The following is a 16136-nucleotide window of genomic DNA, read 5'->3' as shown; positions in this document are numbered from 1 at the left end:
TGGCTGTCGGAGTCATCATACTCCTGTACTGATTTCTACCTCTCGGTTTAAGGTTTGGCAGACCATTATTCCACTACAAAGGTGATGAATGCCTCATCTGATTTATTGTAATTGTATTAGGTTAACAACAAATAATTGCGGAAAGTTTTATCAGCATCACATAGATAAATAGATGAATAAATACATGAGGAGATTTAGCCACAAAAAATGCCAGTAGAGAAAATAAAAGTACATGAACCGTCAGATGCAAACAGCAATAAATATCATATAATGTTCCATGATTACAAATTATTCATATTTCATCTTAATCTATCTAAATACTTTTTTCCAGAAATAGATCGGAGCCCATATGCATGTTCCAATTTGTTTTGCCATTTGTCCCTTCCGTTCGTACACCTCCTTTTCAAGAAAGAAAATTGATAAATGCTGTGCGAGTCATTGCTGGATTGGGGGAGCAAGCAGGTCCTATCAGGCAGAGGAAATAAATATTCTAACAATGCTATGCCAAAAAACAAAATGTACTGATGAGTCTCCATCGTTCCCTTGCAGCAAACCCCCAGGAACATTAGTTCAGCTGAATGTTTACTTTTATTTTAATCTATAAAAAGTTCTATATCCTTCTTCAAGATTTCTAAAAGCGGGCAAGTAGAAAACATGTGTACTGAATCCTCTTCCGTTCTTTGGCAGCGAGGGCACCAAACTCCAACTAAGCCCCCTCATTTGGTTATTTTAGTCGGTGTTTAATAGAGGTTTTATAATGTTGTGCCTGTAACTCGGCCAAGCACAAAATAGACTGGCCTTGTTTTAAAGATTCTAATAAACATGCACAATTTGTACCTAGCATTAGTTTCCACTTCTCTGCTTATTTCCCAAGGTCATCTTGCATCAATTGATTTAGACCCCCCATATATCCAGTTAATTGTACAGCTCTTGTTGTCCCTTACTACCTCCATTACCGAATCTTTACTAAATTCTCTTGTACCTCCTTTCTTCTTTGCTAAAAAAACTTGTTACTGCAGATATTTAGAAAAATATTTTGGCTCAACCCTGTAATTGGTATGAACTTGCTCAATGAAATTATTCCCTCTAAGTCTATAAGATCCACCCATCCTTGTAACTCCTAAGACCTCCTTGCGGGGCATAACCACATCATGGAAAAGTTCTTGGAGAGCTGGATTCCTGAAAAGCAGGGTATTAATATATATCCTCCCAAAATCTTTTTCTTCAGAGCCACCCATACACAAAATCTTGCTGGAAGAGGTTTAAAACTAACTTTCTTACTGATTACAATTGCATTATGATATAATGCACTTATAATAGGGTTGCCAAGATACCATTAATGTTTTGATTGAGTAACCTATTGACAAACAGTGAATAAAGCCCTTAGTCTTTTTTTTAATCTCAAATATCTTCCAGTGGGACAAATCAGGATTTATATCTGCGGAAGTGCTTCTAAAAATTGGCCAATGCTGCAATAAGGTCCGCAAAAACTCTATAAAGATTTTGGAAGTCCAAAAATGTTCTCAGTTTCAACTTTGCATAGTTTCAATAGCATGTCATCTTGGACACTTCTAAGGCTAACAGGAACTCAGGGACAACACTTAGAATGCAGCACGTTCTCCAGCAAAGGCTACCAGCATGGTTCAGTTCAGGCCCTGTTGCGACGAGTCAGCCTTGCGCATCAGGACATAGCCTCTTGAAACTTGTTTGGCCCTGTAATCAAGGAGAATGCTATCCAAATGCCCCTTGAAGCATAATTGAAGCTTAGGTGGGATCAGATCCAGCCATCAACTCTCTGCACACTATTCAAACAGCAGCTCTAGCCCCGAATATACTGTCCCAGGTCCAGAAAGTATTCTGAAGAGGTGTGGGTGAGGGGGAACTTTTGAAGGATTCACTAGCCAGTATATGGAATGACACTTAAAGAATCCCTGATCAATGATGAAAAATGTCATATGGGCCAACCTTCCCACTTCCATAACATATCTTGCTTGTCTTTCTCCAAGTTATCGCAAAGTACACTCTCCTAAGGAAAATCCCAAACTGCACAAGCCTTTCTGCCTTTAGAGTTGGCTTGTCTTTCAGCGAGGAATATATTTAGGGAAATGATCAATGCCTGCTCTTCAGCTACACCACATTGTTTCTGGGAACACCTGACTCTCCCACTGACCAGGTACTGGATACTGTAAGCCAAAGGGAACAAAAAAGCTTCTTTTTCACAGGGCTCCCTTTAAACATAATTTTAAATGGTTAGGCCTCATCCTGAATCCTTTAATGTTAATGTTTAATGTTAATGAAAGCTTTGAACCCTCCCTAGATTCCCCTCCTGAGCTGGGCTGATTTGTCCTAGATACCTCACACCAACCTCTTCCTGGCAAGAGGTCTAAGCCATAGTTTCAGCTGTAGGAGCAGTTTTCAGGTCTCATTAAGTTGATGCACTGACAGGCCGACTGATGACAGGCTAATGCCAATATGTTTACTGGAGGTTCAGGCAGACAAAATCTAGCTTTTTTAAAGATGCTTTTCCCAAATATTAAAAGACTTCCAACTTCAAACTAAGAGGCCAATTACGATGCTTCGTTATTTGTCCATCGGATTCCTTTCCGCCGCCTCATTACAAAAGAGGCAGCCAGAAAGGAATCCGACCAGTCATTCTGACTGGCTCCTGAGCCCGTTCCACAAATCGGAATGCTGTCAGTAATCCCAAGGGATTGGGATTACGGTGTCGGGTTTCGGCAGGCCATCCATGCCAGTCTCTCTGACACAGAATGGCTATCAGAACTCAACTTTAGGGGCCCCCAGTAGGGCCACAATGGGTACACGGCCTCAGGTTGGTCCATGACGTGCCTGCCATGAGGTACAGGGATGAACTGCACCTCCTATTTTAAAATGGAAGCATGCATTCCAGCGGGTATACATACGCCCAGTATAGGAATGCGATCGAACAGTGTTCGGTTGCATCCTAATTAGTCGGTCGGGACCACTGACCGAGTGTCGGTTGATCCCATGACCGTGATGATGTCTGGCGGAGGCAACTCCGCCCGACATCGTAATAGGGCCCTAAATTGGAATATTAATAAAAATAAAAAATAGTCTTTGAATTATCACAATAGTTTAACACAAACCAAAAGTAACAGAGTTATTATTTTATTCTGAGCTTTACGTTTTCTCATAGGACTGTTATACTACTTCAGATTGAAAATATCTTTGGGGCACATATCTGTGGGTATATGCAAAAAAAGAATTGATTGCATATACTACATTTAATTGCTAGGCATCCTATCTTTTGGGCTACAAGTCCTAACTAAGGGTGATTTTTAAAATATTTAAAGGTAGTATTGTTTCCAGTCACATATGGTTAATTTGAAACAGTGGTACATTTTAAATCTACAGGAGTCAGACTACACAGGTAGACCTGAAGCCATGTTTTTATTCTCAGCCTAGTGGATGGCACAACATGTGCTAAGAGTCCACAGGTAACATTTAACTTTTACTTGTGTGCATTTCCTGTACCATATTCTAGCTCCTCATTTGAAAGTTAAGTAGGCCAATTAGGTCTAAACAATTTTGCAATACTTTAAAGCTGAGAGAACATTTAGTAGGGCATGGCAGCAGTACCCCATTCTGCAAAGGTGCAAAACCTGTTATTCCAGTCAGCATAGAAATAGGGGTGACCAAGCAATAATTGGAACTTTCTTACAATTCTCTGATTAAAATGTAAGCTTTGATATTAAATTGTGATGTTGAATCTGATTGGAGCCTCATATTGATTTGAACTAAAGTGAGTGGTCCAATTTGTTTATTTTTAATTCTCACTCTCAATATTTAGCAATTAATTTATTTGTTCCAGTATAGATTTTAAATAATTATTGTCTTTCTTTAGAATGCATTTGTTTAATATATTGTTTTTGTTTTCATTCTCCTTTAGCCTATGTATGAGGTAAGAACCAGTTTTATGATGTTTCTAATTAAATCATTTATTTTTAAATGTGAAAGCATAAAACATTTAAGTGTAACTTACATTTATATCACTTGGGCATTGATTTGTATTTTGAGTAAAAGTACCCAGAAATTAGTTTTTTGTAAACATTAGCAGACTATTGTATGCTTCAGGAACATAGAAACTTAAAAAATGGCATGCCTATTCACATTTGCAGATCTTCTGGCACGCTTTATGCCATTAGCTATCAAAAAGTCCCACCATTCCCAACCTTTAGGAAAGTAAACATATTACAAATAATCTGGATAAATCGAACAGAAAAGCATACTTTAGTTACTTTTACCATCATCTTTGGATTTTTAACTTTGCTGTAATATTGGCTATATTCAAAGCATAGGTTATAAATGTGAATTCAGAATAGAAACAGTAAAATAGAAATTTGACATATTTGTTTGCTATCACTATGTAAATTAATGACACCCCACCATTTTACTAGTATGTATACATTCTTTTAAATCATAATATTGGGTTGAATGTATTGGACCCAATTCACGAAAAATGAAACGTTACATTTGGATATTTATGCTGGTAGACCACTATATTTTCTGTTTGTTTTTTTATGAACAAATAGCCCAAGTAGTAGGCCTGAAATTGCTGCACTGGCTGTAGGTCCTCACACATGATAGGTGGAATGTCATTAGATGTTACCCAATTCCTCTATTTTGCCCTGTGTGGAATTCTCCAAAACGAAGAACTCCTTAGGGAGAGATTTAAGCTTCATGTGTAAATACACTTTTTTTATTATACATTCCCAATGGAGAAAGCCCTTCTCCCTTCAGGGCAATAAAACCTAAGGGTGATCTTTTAGCCAACAGAATAAGGAGTAAAATTCCAATTATATTTGGAGTAGAAAAACATCAGCAAATATACATGTTTTAGGGTGATTCCAAACGTTCAAAGAAAGCCATGCTATTGAATTGTCACTTTACTCCACTTGAGTGGGAATTAACTACTACAAATTTCTCCAAACTCTTGGAACATAAATCTACAACAGTTAATGCAATTACCATCTAAATATTTGCCTGTAAATTTAAACCCGTGCTCTGATTTATCTCATGAAATAGGGCCATTGTGCCTAATTTAAATAGGCTCTATCAATGAATTGCCCACCTAGATAGTTTATTGTTGTTTTTATTTCTCAATTCAGTTTATCTAAACAGTGGCTCTACCCAGATTCCAACAAAGTAAAAACATAGTATTTTGTTCCAATTTTCTATTGCAATTTATGCATTATTAGTAAAGTCTCCAATTCAATAATACCTTTCATTTACAGCATTGTACTTTTGAACTCTCATTTACATGCTAAGAATCATTACTTTATTTCCAATCAGCAAAATGAGTGTGCTGGTTTATTCTAGACTTACAAAACATTACATGTGGCTCTATCTATGTAGGGGCATTTCACATACAATGTAGAACAGTATGTTCTAGGAACATAACCCTTCCTCACCACTAGTAGACTTGTTTCATATTAGGGTGGGCGCTCTTTAAAATACAAATTACCTTGGTGTTTTTTTTTGTTATTTCTGCAACCCATTTATAGCATACAAATACTAAAACATACATCAGTTTACTCATTCCTACCTTCTTGATCCGCTAACAGTTTATAGTGGTCTGTGGGGATTGAAACACATGAATATGCTCTAAATAAAAGTAACACAATTCAAAACATATGCCCTGAGGCAATCCTGCTCATATTTACACTTTAGTTTATCAAACATGGGCAGCCCTAATACCCGCACCTGGGGCAAATTGAAAACTATAATACTAACAAAAGGTTCAAGGACAGATTTATAGAAAACATAAATATAACTAATATTGAATGTCATACAAAAAAAATTACACTAAAGAATAAAAAATACTGTATCACAAGAAACAGATTGTGCAAAATAATAGAATGATAAAATGATACCTGTATATATATATATTTATACTTTGACACCTGGAAAATGGTCAACATACATACTCTTTCTATACCTAATAGAAGAATGCCTAAAAATAAATAAATAGGAGCACAGCAGTATAGATGAGTGCAGTCAATTAAGCTTGCCACTGCCTGTCTGCCAGTGAGCACCCACTTGAGTTACATCCTTTTCTGTTTCCTCTCCATTTAAATGAAGGTGTTTATTGACATATGCATTATGGATCATTTAAAATGTAGCTGACACTCCTGGACAGGTTTCAAAAAGAGGCATGATTATTGTTACTCCCCTTGCAATTGCTAACATCATATTCTTATCTCTCTTTCAGTCAATGTCTGAAATTGTACATTTTGCACTATTGAGTGAATCCTAATAGGTTTCTAAATGAGAATGGCATTTCAATATTTTTGTTAACATATGCAATGCATGAGTAATTCTGCATTTTGTAAAGGGTGATTTTGGTTGAATGTTCCTGATGCTAATCTATATCTAATTGTTTGCATCTCTTTCTTATTTCTTTTCTAGTCATCAAAAGTAAGTCAAAATTAGTTTTACCAATCTATTAAATTGGACATTTTGCACTATCGAGTGTATCTTGCCATTTTTGTTGTATCTCATTTCCTCTTTGGGGTCTTTGAATTGTGATATGAGGTATACATCACACATTGATAACTGTCACAGAATCATATTGTTTGCTATCAGTGTTTCAATTACAAGATGAAAAGACAAAGATTTTTGTCACACAATAGGTGGTAAAACAATTGGCTGTTTCCAATAAAGTGGATTATTATTTGGGATAGTAGTCCTAATTAAGGGTTATTTTATAAATATTAAAAGGTAGTAGTAGTTCCTGTCAAATATGGGTATTTTGAGACTGTTGGCGGTATATCTTAAGTCTACAGGAAGTAGACTACATAGGCAGACCTGAAGCTATGGTTTCCTTCTCAGCCTAGTGGATGGCACAACATGTGCTAGTGTCGACAGGTAACATTTAACTTTTACATTCCACTTGTATATTTCCTGCACGATATTCTATGGGCTTATTGGAAAGTCAAGTAGGCCAATTAGAAATTAGCAATTTTGCAATATTTTAAAGCTCAGAGAGCATTAAGTAGGGCATGGCCCAATGTTCCCCAGTCTGCAGAGGTGTAAAACCTGTGATTGCAGTCAGCATAGAAATGAGGGCGACAAAGTAATACGAGGAACTTTCTCATAATGCTCTTCTTAAGTGGCAAGCTTTGTTTTTAAATTGGGATCTTGAATCTGATTTGAGCCATATAGATTTGTACTAAAGAAGTGAGTGGTTCAATTTCTTTGGAATTTACACCTCACTCTTAATATTTAGCCGTTCATTTATTTGTCACAGTATAGCTTTTGAATAATTATTGTCTTTCCTTAGAGTGCATTTGTTTAATTTACTGTTTTTCTTCTTATTCTCCTTTAGCCCATGTATGAGGTAAGAACCAGTTTAGTGATGTTCCTAATTGAATACATTGTTTTTCTTATTTAAATAATCTAATCTATAGGTGTCATTTGCTTTTTTATTATTTGCACATTGAATTGTATTGTAAATAGAAGTTCTCAGAAACAATCATTTTGTAAAAATTAGAAGCTTAATATGTGCTTCAGGAACATACATGTTTGAGGGGAAATCCAAACATTGAAAGAAAGCCATGCTTTTGAACACCCACTTTACTCCAGTTGAGTGGGAATTAACTACTGCAAATGTTTCCAAACTCTTGAAGCATCAATCTACAGTTGATGCTATTACAATCAATGTATTTGCCCATGACTTTAAATTCATGCCCTAATTTATATCATCAAATAGGTCCAATGCTCTGTTATCTACAATGATACTTTCTCCTTGATTTCATTTCAAATTTCTGTTTATCAAAACATTTACATTGTTTATTTATCTCTCTACCTGCATTCCAACAAAGAAAAAGCATATTTTTTGTTCAGGATGTCATTTTTCCCTTTATGCATTATTAGGAATATCTCAAATTTAATGATATCTTTTATTTACTCCCTATTTGTTTTGCACTCTCATTTGCAAGCTGTGAACCATTTCTAGATTTCCAATCAGCCTAATGTGTGTACTGGTTAGTTATACACCTACAAAACATAAAATTAGCTTTATGAATGAAAGAGCACTTCTCATATAATATATAAGAGTATTTTCCATTGAGATTACCCTGCCTCAGCACTCATAGACATGTTTGCTATAGGCCTGGCAGGTCTTCAAAGTTACAAATCAACTTGGTGCTGTCTTTTGTTATATGTACAATGCATTGATAGAATACAAATGCTAAGCCATACACCACTTCACTACGTCTTACCTATTTGATCCGCTATCAGTTTTTAGTGGTTTATAGGTTGTGAAACTCATAGATGTTATCTGAACAAATGTAACACAGTTTGATGGAAATGTCCCGAAGAAATCCATGTCTGGTGATGCTCATATTTACACTTTGACGTACGGAAAGTGAGTAACACCAAAAACCTGGGAAAACTTCTCTTAGCAGTTATCTTACTTTATTCTATATATATTGTTTTGTAAAAGTAAGACAAGAATCACCAAACCAAACCTCCTGATGCGCCTCTTAGAAGAATGCCTAAAAAATTCATAAATAGGAGCACATTAGTATAGATGAGTACTGTCAAAAAAGCTGTCTGCCAGTGAGCGCCCACTTGAGTTAAATCCTTTTCTATTTTCTTTCCATTTAAATGCAGGTGTTTGCTGACAGATGCATTATGGATTAATTAAAATGTAGTAAACACTCATTGACAGGTTTCAAAAGAGACATGATTATTGTTACTCCATTTACAATTGCCAACATCAGATTCTTCTCTCTGTTTCAGTCAAGCCCAATCGTGTCTGAATCATTTGAATAGTACAGCAAATAGTGTAGTTGCTCCTAAAAAATAATGGTTATTTAGATATATTTTGTTAGTATTGAAAGTAGCATTTCTGTGGTTTCAAAAAGGCTGAGTATACTTTTGAATTCTAATGATAGTAATTGATATATCTAACCTTTAACATCAATTTCTTATCTCTCTTTCAGTCATCATCAGTAAGTCTAACTTTTTATTCCTTGTCTGAACTTGTACATTTTGCACCATTGAGTGAATCTTAATAGGTTTCTAAACTCGAATGGTATTTTAATGTTTTTGTTAACATATACATGACATGAATAAGTCAGCATTTTTTGAAGGGCCATTTGATTTTTTTTAATTTTCATGATGCTAATCCACATCTTATTGTTTACATCTCTTTCCCATTGCTCTTCTAGACATCAGAAGTAAGGCTAATAGTGTTTTACTCAGTCGATGAAATTAAACATTTTGCACTATTGAGTGAATCTTAGTATTTTTGCTGTACCTAATTTCCTCTATGTGGTCTTTGAAATGTGATGGATGATATATTTCCCCTGTTGATAACTGTCAAAGAATCATATTTTTTGCTTTTAGTTTTTCAACTAGAAAGTGAAAAGATAAAGGCCCAGATGCACAACTATTTTTTGCCTTTGCAAACGGGCTGGTTCACAGAATCAGCCGTTTGCAAATGCAAAGAAATGCTCTTCTGATACAGTAAACCCTATTTTGCGATTTGGTAACCTGTAACCAAATCGCAAAATGGGTTTGCAATTCGCTATTAGGAAGAGGCATATTTAGGGCGTCACTCCCTAATACTGAATCGCATTGGTCTGCATGAATGTTTTGCGACCGAACTGCGCTCGCAAAACATATGCATTCTACCAACTACTTAAAGTAGGTGGTAACCCTTTCACAAATAAGAAGGGGTCCCCAAGAGACTACTTCCCCTTTGTGAATGTCTGTAAATTCATTTTCTAAGAGCATGCAGTGGTCCCACTGACCACTGCCTGCTCTTAGAAAATGAAAGAAAAAGTTCTCATTTTCTCTGTTGTTAAGAATCACATTTTCCTTTAAGGAGAACGGGCTGCTTTACAAAAAAAACTCCTAGGGGGTGCACATTGTGACCAACCTATTTAATATTCATGAAGTAGGTCATTTGTGATCCCCGAGGAATTGCAGAAAGTATTAAACACACTTTCATGCATTCCGTTTTGTCATTTTCTAATTGCGAATCGCAAGGATTCACAATTTGGAAATCGCAAAATGGTTTCTTGATGCATCTGGCCCAAAGATGTTTGGCACAATATAAGTAGCAAAACAATTTGCTAATCCCAAGAAAGTGGATTGCTATTTAGGGTAGGCGGTCAACCAGCTGAAGGATTATTAATCTTAACTTAACTTGTCAGGGTGAACGCTAAAATGGATAAATAAACTTGAACTTAACCCCCTGATAGTTAATGCACAGAAAAGACAAGATTAACTTAGGGAAGTGAGAAAAATATTGTGAAGTGCTAAACAGTGATAAAGTATAAACACCAAGAAATAAGAATCCCAAACCGAATTAGAAGAATTGGGTGAATTGTAATGAACAAAACTTAATTAGGGAGATCAGATAGGTTAATACGGAAACTTGTACGTTAAAAATATTGCAAATGGCTTGAAGTTCAAATCATAATTATTGGGGTAATATGCTGGCTCCTAGGTGTGATTTTCGTCCACCCATAATGGAGTGAGGTTCAAATACATCAAGAAGATTTATTCCAGTGAAAGATTTTAATCCTATGATTTAGTCCCTGAATTGGAAGTTGAAATAATCTAGCCAGGGAATGTTGCAATCTGTATCTGCAAAAGGTCTCTTAAAGCTGGGAAACTACTGCACTAAGTCTTGCTGAAGACTTTAATTGTGGTGGAAAACACTTTGAATTGGAGAAATATAAAAGTTGTGGCTGTCGGAGTCATCACACTCCTGTACTGTTTTCTACCTCTCGGTTTAAGGTTTGGCAGACCGTTATTCCACTACAAAGGTGATGAATGCCTCATCTGATTTATTGTAATTGTATTAGGTTAACAACAAATAATTGCGGAAAGTTTTATCAGCATCACATAGATAAATAGATGAATAAATACATGAGGAGATTTAGCCACAAAAAATGCCAGTAGAGAAAATAAAAATCCATGAACCGTCAGATGCAAACCGCAATAAATATCAAATAATGTACCATGATTACAAATTATTCATATTTCATCTGAACCTATCTAAATACTTTTTTCCAGCAATAGATCGGAGACCATATGCATGTTCCAATTTGTTTTGCCATTTGTCCCTTTCGTTCGTACACCTCCTTTTCAAGAAAGAAAATTGATAAAAGCTGTGCGAGTCATTGCTGGATTGGGGGAGCAAGCAGGTCCTATCAGGCAGAGGAAATACATATTCTAACTATTGCTATGCCAAAAAACAAAATGTACTGATGAGTCTCCATCGTTCCCTTGCAGCAAACCCCCAGGAACATTAGTTCAGCTGTATGTTTACTTTTATTGTAATCTATAAAAAGTTCTATATCCTTCTTCAAGATTTCTAAAAGTGGGCAAGTAGAAAACATGTGTGCTGAATCTGCTTCCGTTCTTTGGCAGCGAGGGCACCAAACTCCAACTAAGCCCCCTCATTTGGGTATTTTAATCAGTTTTTAATAGAGGTTTTATAATCTTGTGCCTGTAACTCGGCCAAGCACAAAATAGACTGGCCTTGTTTTAAAGATTCTAATAAACATGCACAATTTGTACCTAGCATTAGTTTCCACTTCTCTGCTTATTTCTCAAGGTCATCTTGCATCAATTGATTTAGACCCCCCATATATCCAGGTAATTGTACAGCTCTTGTTGTCCCTTACTACCTCCATTACAGAATCTTTACTAAATTCTCTTGGACCTCCTTTCTTCTGTGCTAAAAAAACTTGTATCTGCAGATATTTAGAAAAATATTTTGGCTCAACCCTGTAGTTGGTATGAACTTCCTCAATTAAATTATTCCCTCTAAGTCTATAAGATCCACCCATCCTTGTAACTCCTAAGACCTCGTAGCGTGGCATAACCACATCATGGAAAAGTTCTTGGAGAGCTGGATTCCTGAAGAGCAGGGTATTAATATATATTCTCCTAAAATCTTTTTCTTCAGAGCCACCCATACACAAAATCTTGCTGGAAGAGGTTTAAAACTAACTTTCTTGCTGATTACAATTGCATTATGATATAATGCACTTATAATAGGGTTGCCAGGATACCATTAATGTTTTGATTGAGTAACCTATTGGCAAACAGTGAATAAAGCCCTTAGTCTTTTTTTAAGCTCAAATATCTTCCCGTGGGACAAATCAGGAGTTATATCTGCGGAAGTGCTTCTTGGCCAATGCTGCAATAAGGTCCGCAAAAACTCTATAAAGATTTTGGAAGTCCAAAAATGTTCTCAGTTTCAACTTTTCATAGTTTCAATAGCATGTCATCTTGGACACTTCTAAGGCTAACAGGAACTCAGGGACAACACTTAGAATGCAGCACGTTCTCCAGCAAAGGCTACCAGCATGGTTCAGTTCAGGCCCTGTTGAGACGAGTCAGCCTTGCGCATCAGGAAATAGCCTCTTGAAACTTGTTTGGCCCTTTAATCAAGGAGAATGCTATCCAAATGCCCCTTGAAGCCTAATTGAAGCTTATGTGGGATCAGATCCAGCCATCAAATCTCTGCACACTATTCAAACAGCAGCTCTAGCCCCGAATATACTGTCCCAGGTCCAGAAAGTATTCTGAAGAGGTGTGGGTGAGGGGGAACTTTTGAAGGATTCACTAGCCAGTATATGGAATGACACTTAAAGACTCCCTGATCAATGAGGAAAAATGTCATATGGGTAAACCTTCCCACTTCCTTAACATATCTTGCTTGTCTTTCTCCAAGTTATTGCAAAGTACACTCTCCTAAAGAAAATCCCAAACTGCACAAGCCTTTCTGCCTTTAGAGTTGGCTTGTCTTTCAGCGAGGACTATATTTAGGGAAATGATCATTGCCTGCTCTTCAGCTACACCACATTGTTTCTGGGAACACCTGACTCTCCCACTGGCCAGGTACTGGATACAGTAAGCCAAAGGGAACAAAAAAGCTTCTTTTTCACAGGGCTCCTTTTACACATAATTTTAAATGGTTAGGCCTCATCCTGAATCCTTTAATGTTAATGTTTAATGTTAATGAAAGTTTTGAACCCTCCCCAGATTCCCCTCCTGAGCTGGGCTGATTTGTCTCAGATACCTCACACCAACCTCTTCCTGGCAAGAGGTCTAAGCCATAGTTTCAGCTGTAGGAGCAGTTTTCAGGTCTCATTAAGTTGATGCACTGACAGGCCTACTGATGACAGGCTAATGCCAATATGTTTACTGGAGGTTCAGGCAGACAAAATCTAGCTTTTTTAAAGATGCTTTTCCCAAATATTAAAAGAATTCCAACTTAAAAACTAAGAGGCCAATTACGATGCTTCGTTATTTGCCCATCGGATTCCTTTCCACCGCCTCATTACAAAAGAGACAGCCAGAAAGGAATCCGACCAGTCATTCTGACTGGCTCCTGAGCCCGTTCCACAAATCGGAATGCTGTCAGTAATCCCAAGGGATTGGGATTACGGTGTTGGGTTTCAGCAGCCAATCCATGCCGGTCTTTTATGACACAGAATGGCTGTCAGAACTCAACTTTAGGGGCCCCCAGTAGGGCCACAACGGGTACACGGCCTCAGGTTGGTCCATGACGTGCCTGCCATGAGGTGCAGGGATGAACTGCACTTCCAATTTTAAAATGGAAGCATGCATTCCGGCGGGTATACATACGCCCAGTATAGGAATGTGATTCAACAGTGTTCGGTTGCATCCTAATTAGTCGGTCGGGACCACTGACCGAGTGTCGGTTGATCCCATGACCGTAATGATATCTGGCAGAGGCAACTCCGCCGGACATCGTAATAGGGCCCTAAATTGGAATATTAATAAAAATAAAAAATAGTCTTTGAATTATCACAGTAGTTTAACACAAACCAAATGTAACAGAGTTAATATTTTATTCTGAGCTTTACGTTTTCTCATAGGACTGTTATACTACTTCAGATTGAAAATATCTTTGGGGCACATATCTGTGGGTATATGCAAAAAAAGAACTGATTGCATCTACTACATTTAATTGCTAGGCATCCTATCTTTTGGGCTACAAGTCCTAACTAAGGTTGATTTTTAAAATATTTAAAGGTAGTATTGTTTCCAGTCACATATGGTTAATTTGAAACAGTGGTACATTTTAAATCTACAGGAGTCAGACTACACAGGTAGACCTGAAGCCATGTTTTTATTCTCAGCCTAGTGGATGGCACAACATGTGCTAAGAGTCCACAGGTAACATTCTACTTTTACTTGTGTGCATTTCCTGTACCATATTCTAGCTCCTCATTAGAAAGTTAAGTAGGCCAATTAGGTGTAAACAATTTTGCAATACTTTAAAGCTGAGAGAACATTTAGTAGGGCATGGCAGCAGTACCCCATTCTGCAAAGGTGCAAAACCTGTTATTCCAGTCAGCATAGAAATAGGGGTGACCAAGCAATAATTGGAACTTTCTTACAATTCTCTGATTAAAATGTAAGCTTTGATATTAAATGGTGATGTTGAATCTGATTGGAGCCTCATATTGATTTGAACTAAAGTGAGTGGTCCAATTTGTTTATTTTTAATTCTCACTCTCAATATTTAGCAATTCATTTATTTGTTCCAGTATAGATTTTGAATAATTATTGTCTTTCTTTAGAATGCGTTTGTTTAATATATTGTTTTTGTTTTCATTCTCCTTTAGTCTATGTATAAGGTAAGAACCAGTTGTATGATGTACCTAATTAAATCATGTATTTTTAAATTTGAAAGCATAAAACATTTAAGTGTAACTTACATTTATATCATTTGGGCATTGATTTGTATTTTGAGTAAAAGTACCCAGAAATTGTTTTTTTTAAATTAGCAGATTATTGTATGCTTCAGGAACATAGAAACTTAAAAAATGGCATGCCTATTCACCTTTGTAGATCTTCGGGCACACTTTATGCCATTAGCTATCAAAAAGTCCCACCATTCCCAACCTTTAGGAAAGTAAACATATTACAAATAATCTTGATAAATCGAACAGAAAAGCATACTTTAGTTACTTTTACCATCATCTTTGGATTTTTAACTTTGCTGTAATATTGGCTATATTCAAAGCATAGGTTATACATGTGAATTCAGAATAGAAACAGTAAAATAGAAATTTGACATATTTGTTTGCTATCACTATGTAAATTAATGACACCCCACCATTTTACTAGTATGTATGCATTCTTTTAAATCATAATAATGGGTTGAATGTATTGGACCCAATTCACGAAAAATTAAACATTACATTTGGAAATTTATGCTGGTAGACCACTATATTTTCTGTTTGATTTTTTATGAACAAATAATCCAAGTAGTAGGCCTGAAATTGCTGCACTGGCTGTAGGTCCTCACAAATGATAGGTAGAATGTCATTAGATGTTACCCAATTCCTCTATTTTGCCCTGTGTGGAATTCTCCAAAACGAAGAACTCCTTAGGGAGAGATTTAAGCTTCATGTGTAAATACACATTTTTTTATTATACATTCCCAATGGAGAAAGCCCTTCTCCCTTCAGGGCAATAAAACCTAAGGGTGATCTTTTAGCCAACAGAATAAGGAGTAAAATTCCAATTATATTTGGAGTATAAAAACATCAACAAATATACATGTTTTAGGGTGATTCCAAACGTTCAAAGAAAGCCATGCTATTGAATTGTCACTTTACTCCACTTGAGTGGGAATTAACTATTACAAATTTCTCCAAACTCTTGGAGCATAAATCTACAACAGTTAATGCAATTACCATCAAAATATTTGCCTGTAAATTTAAACCCGTGCTCTGATTTATCTCATGAAATAGGGCCATTGTGCCTAATTTAAATAGGCTCTATCAATGAATTGCCCACCTAGATAGTTTATTGTTGTTTTCATTTCTCAATTCAGTTTATCTAAACAGTGGCTCTACCCAGATTCCAACAAAGTAAAAACATATTATTTTGTTCCAATTTTCTATTGCAATTTATGCATTATTAGTAAAGTCTCCAATTCAATGGTACCTTTCATTTACTGCATTCTACTTTTGAACTCTCATATACATGCCAGGAATCATTACTTTATTCCAATCAGCAAAATGAGTGTGCTGGTTAATTCTAGACTTACAAAACATTACATTTGGCTCTATCTATGTAGGGGCATT

Source organism: Lissotriton helveticus, chromosome 7 (assembly GCF_964261635.1).
Source record: "Lissotriton helveticus chromosome 7, aLisHel1.1, whole genome shotgun sequence".
Lineage (NCBI taxonomy): Eukaryota > Metazoa > Chordata > Amphibia > Caudata > Salamandridae > Lissotriton > Lissotriton helveticus.
Note: the sequence above shows the minus strand (reverse complement) of the source record.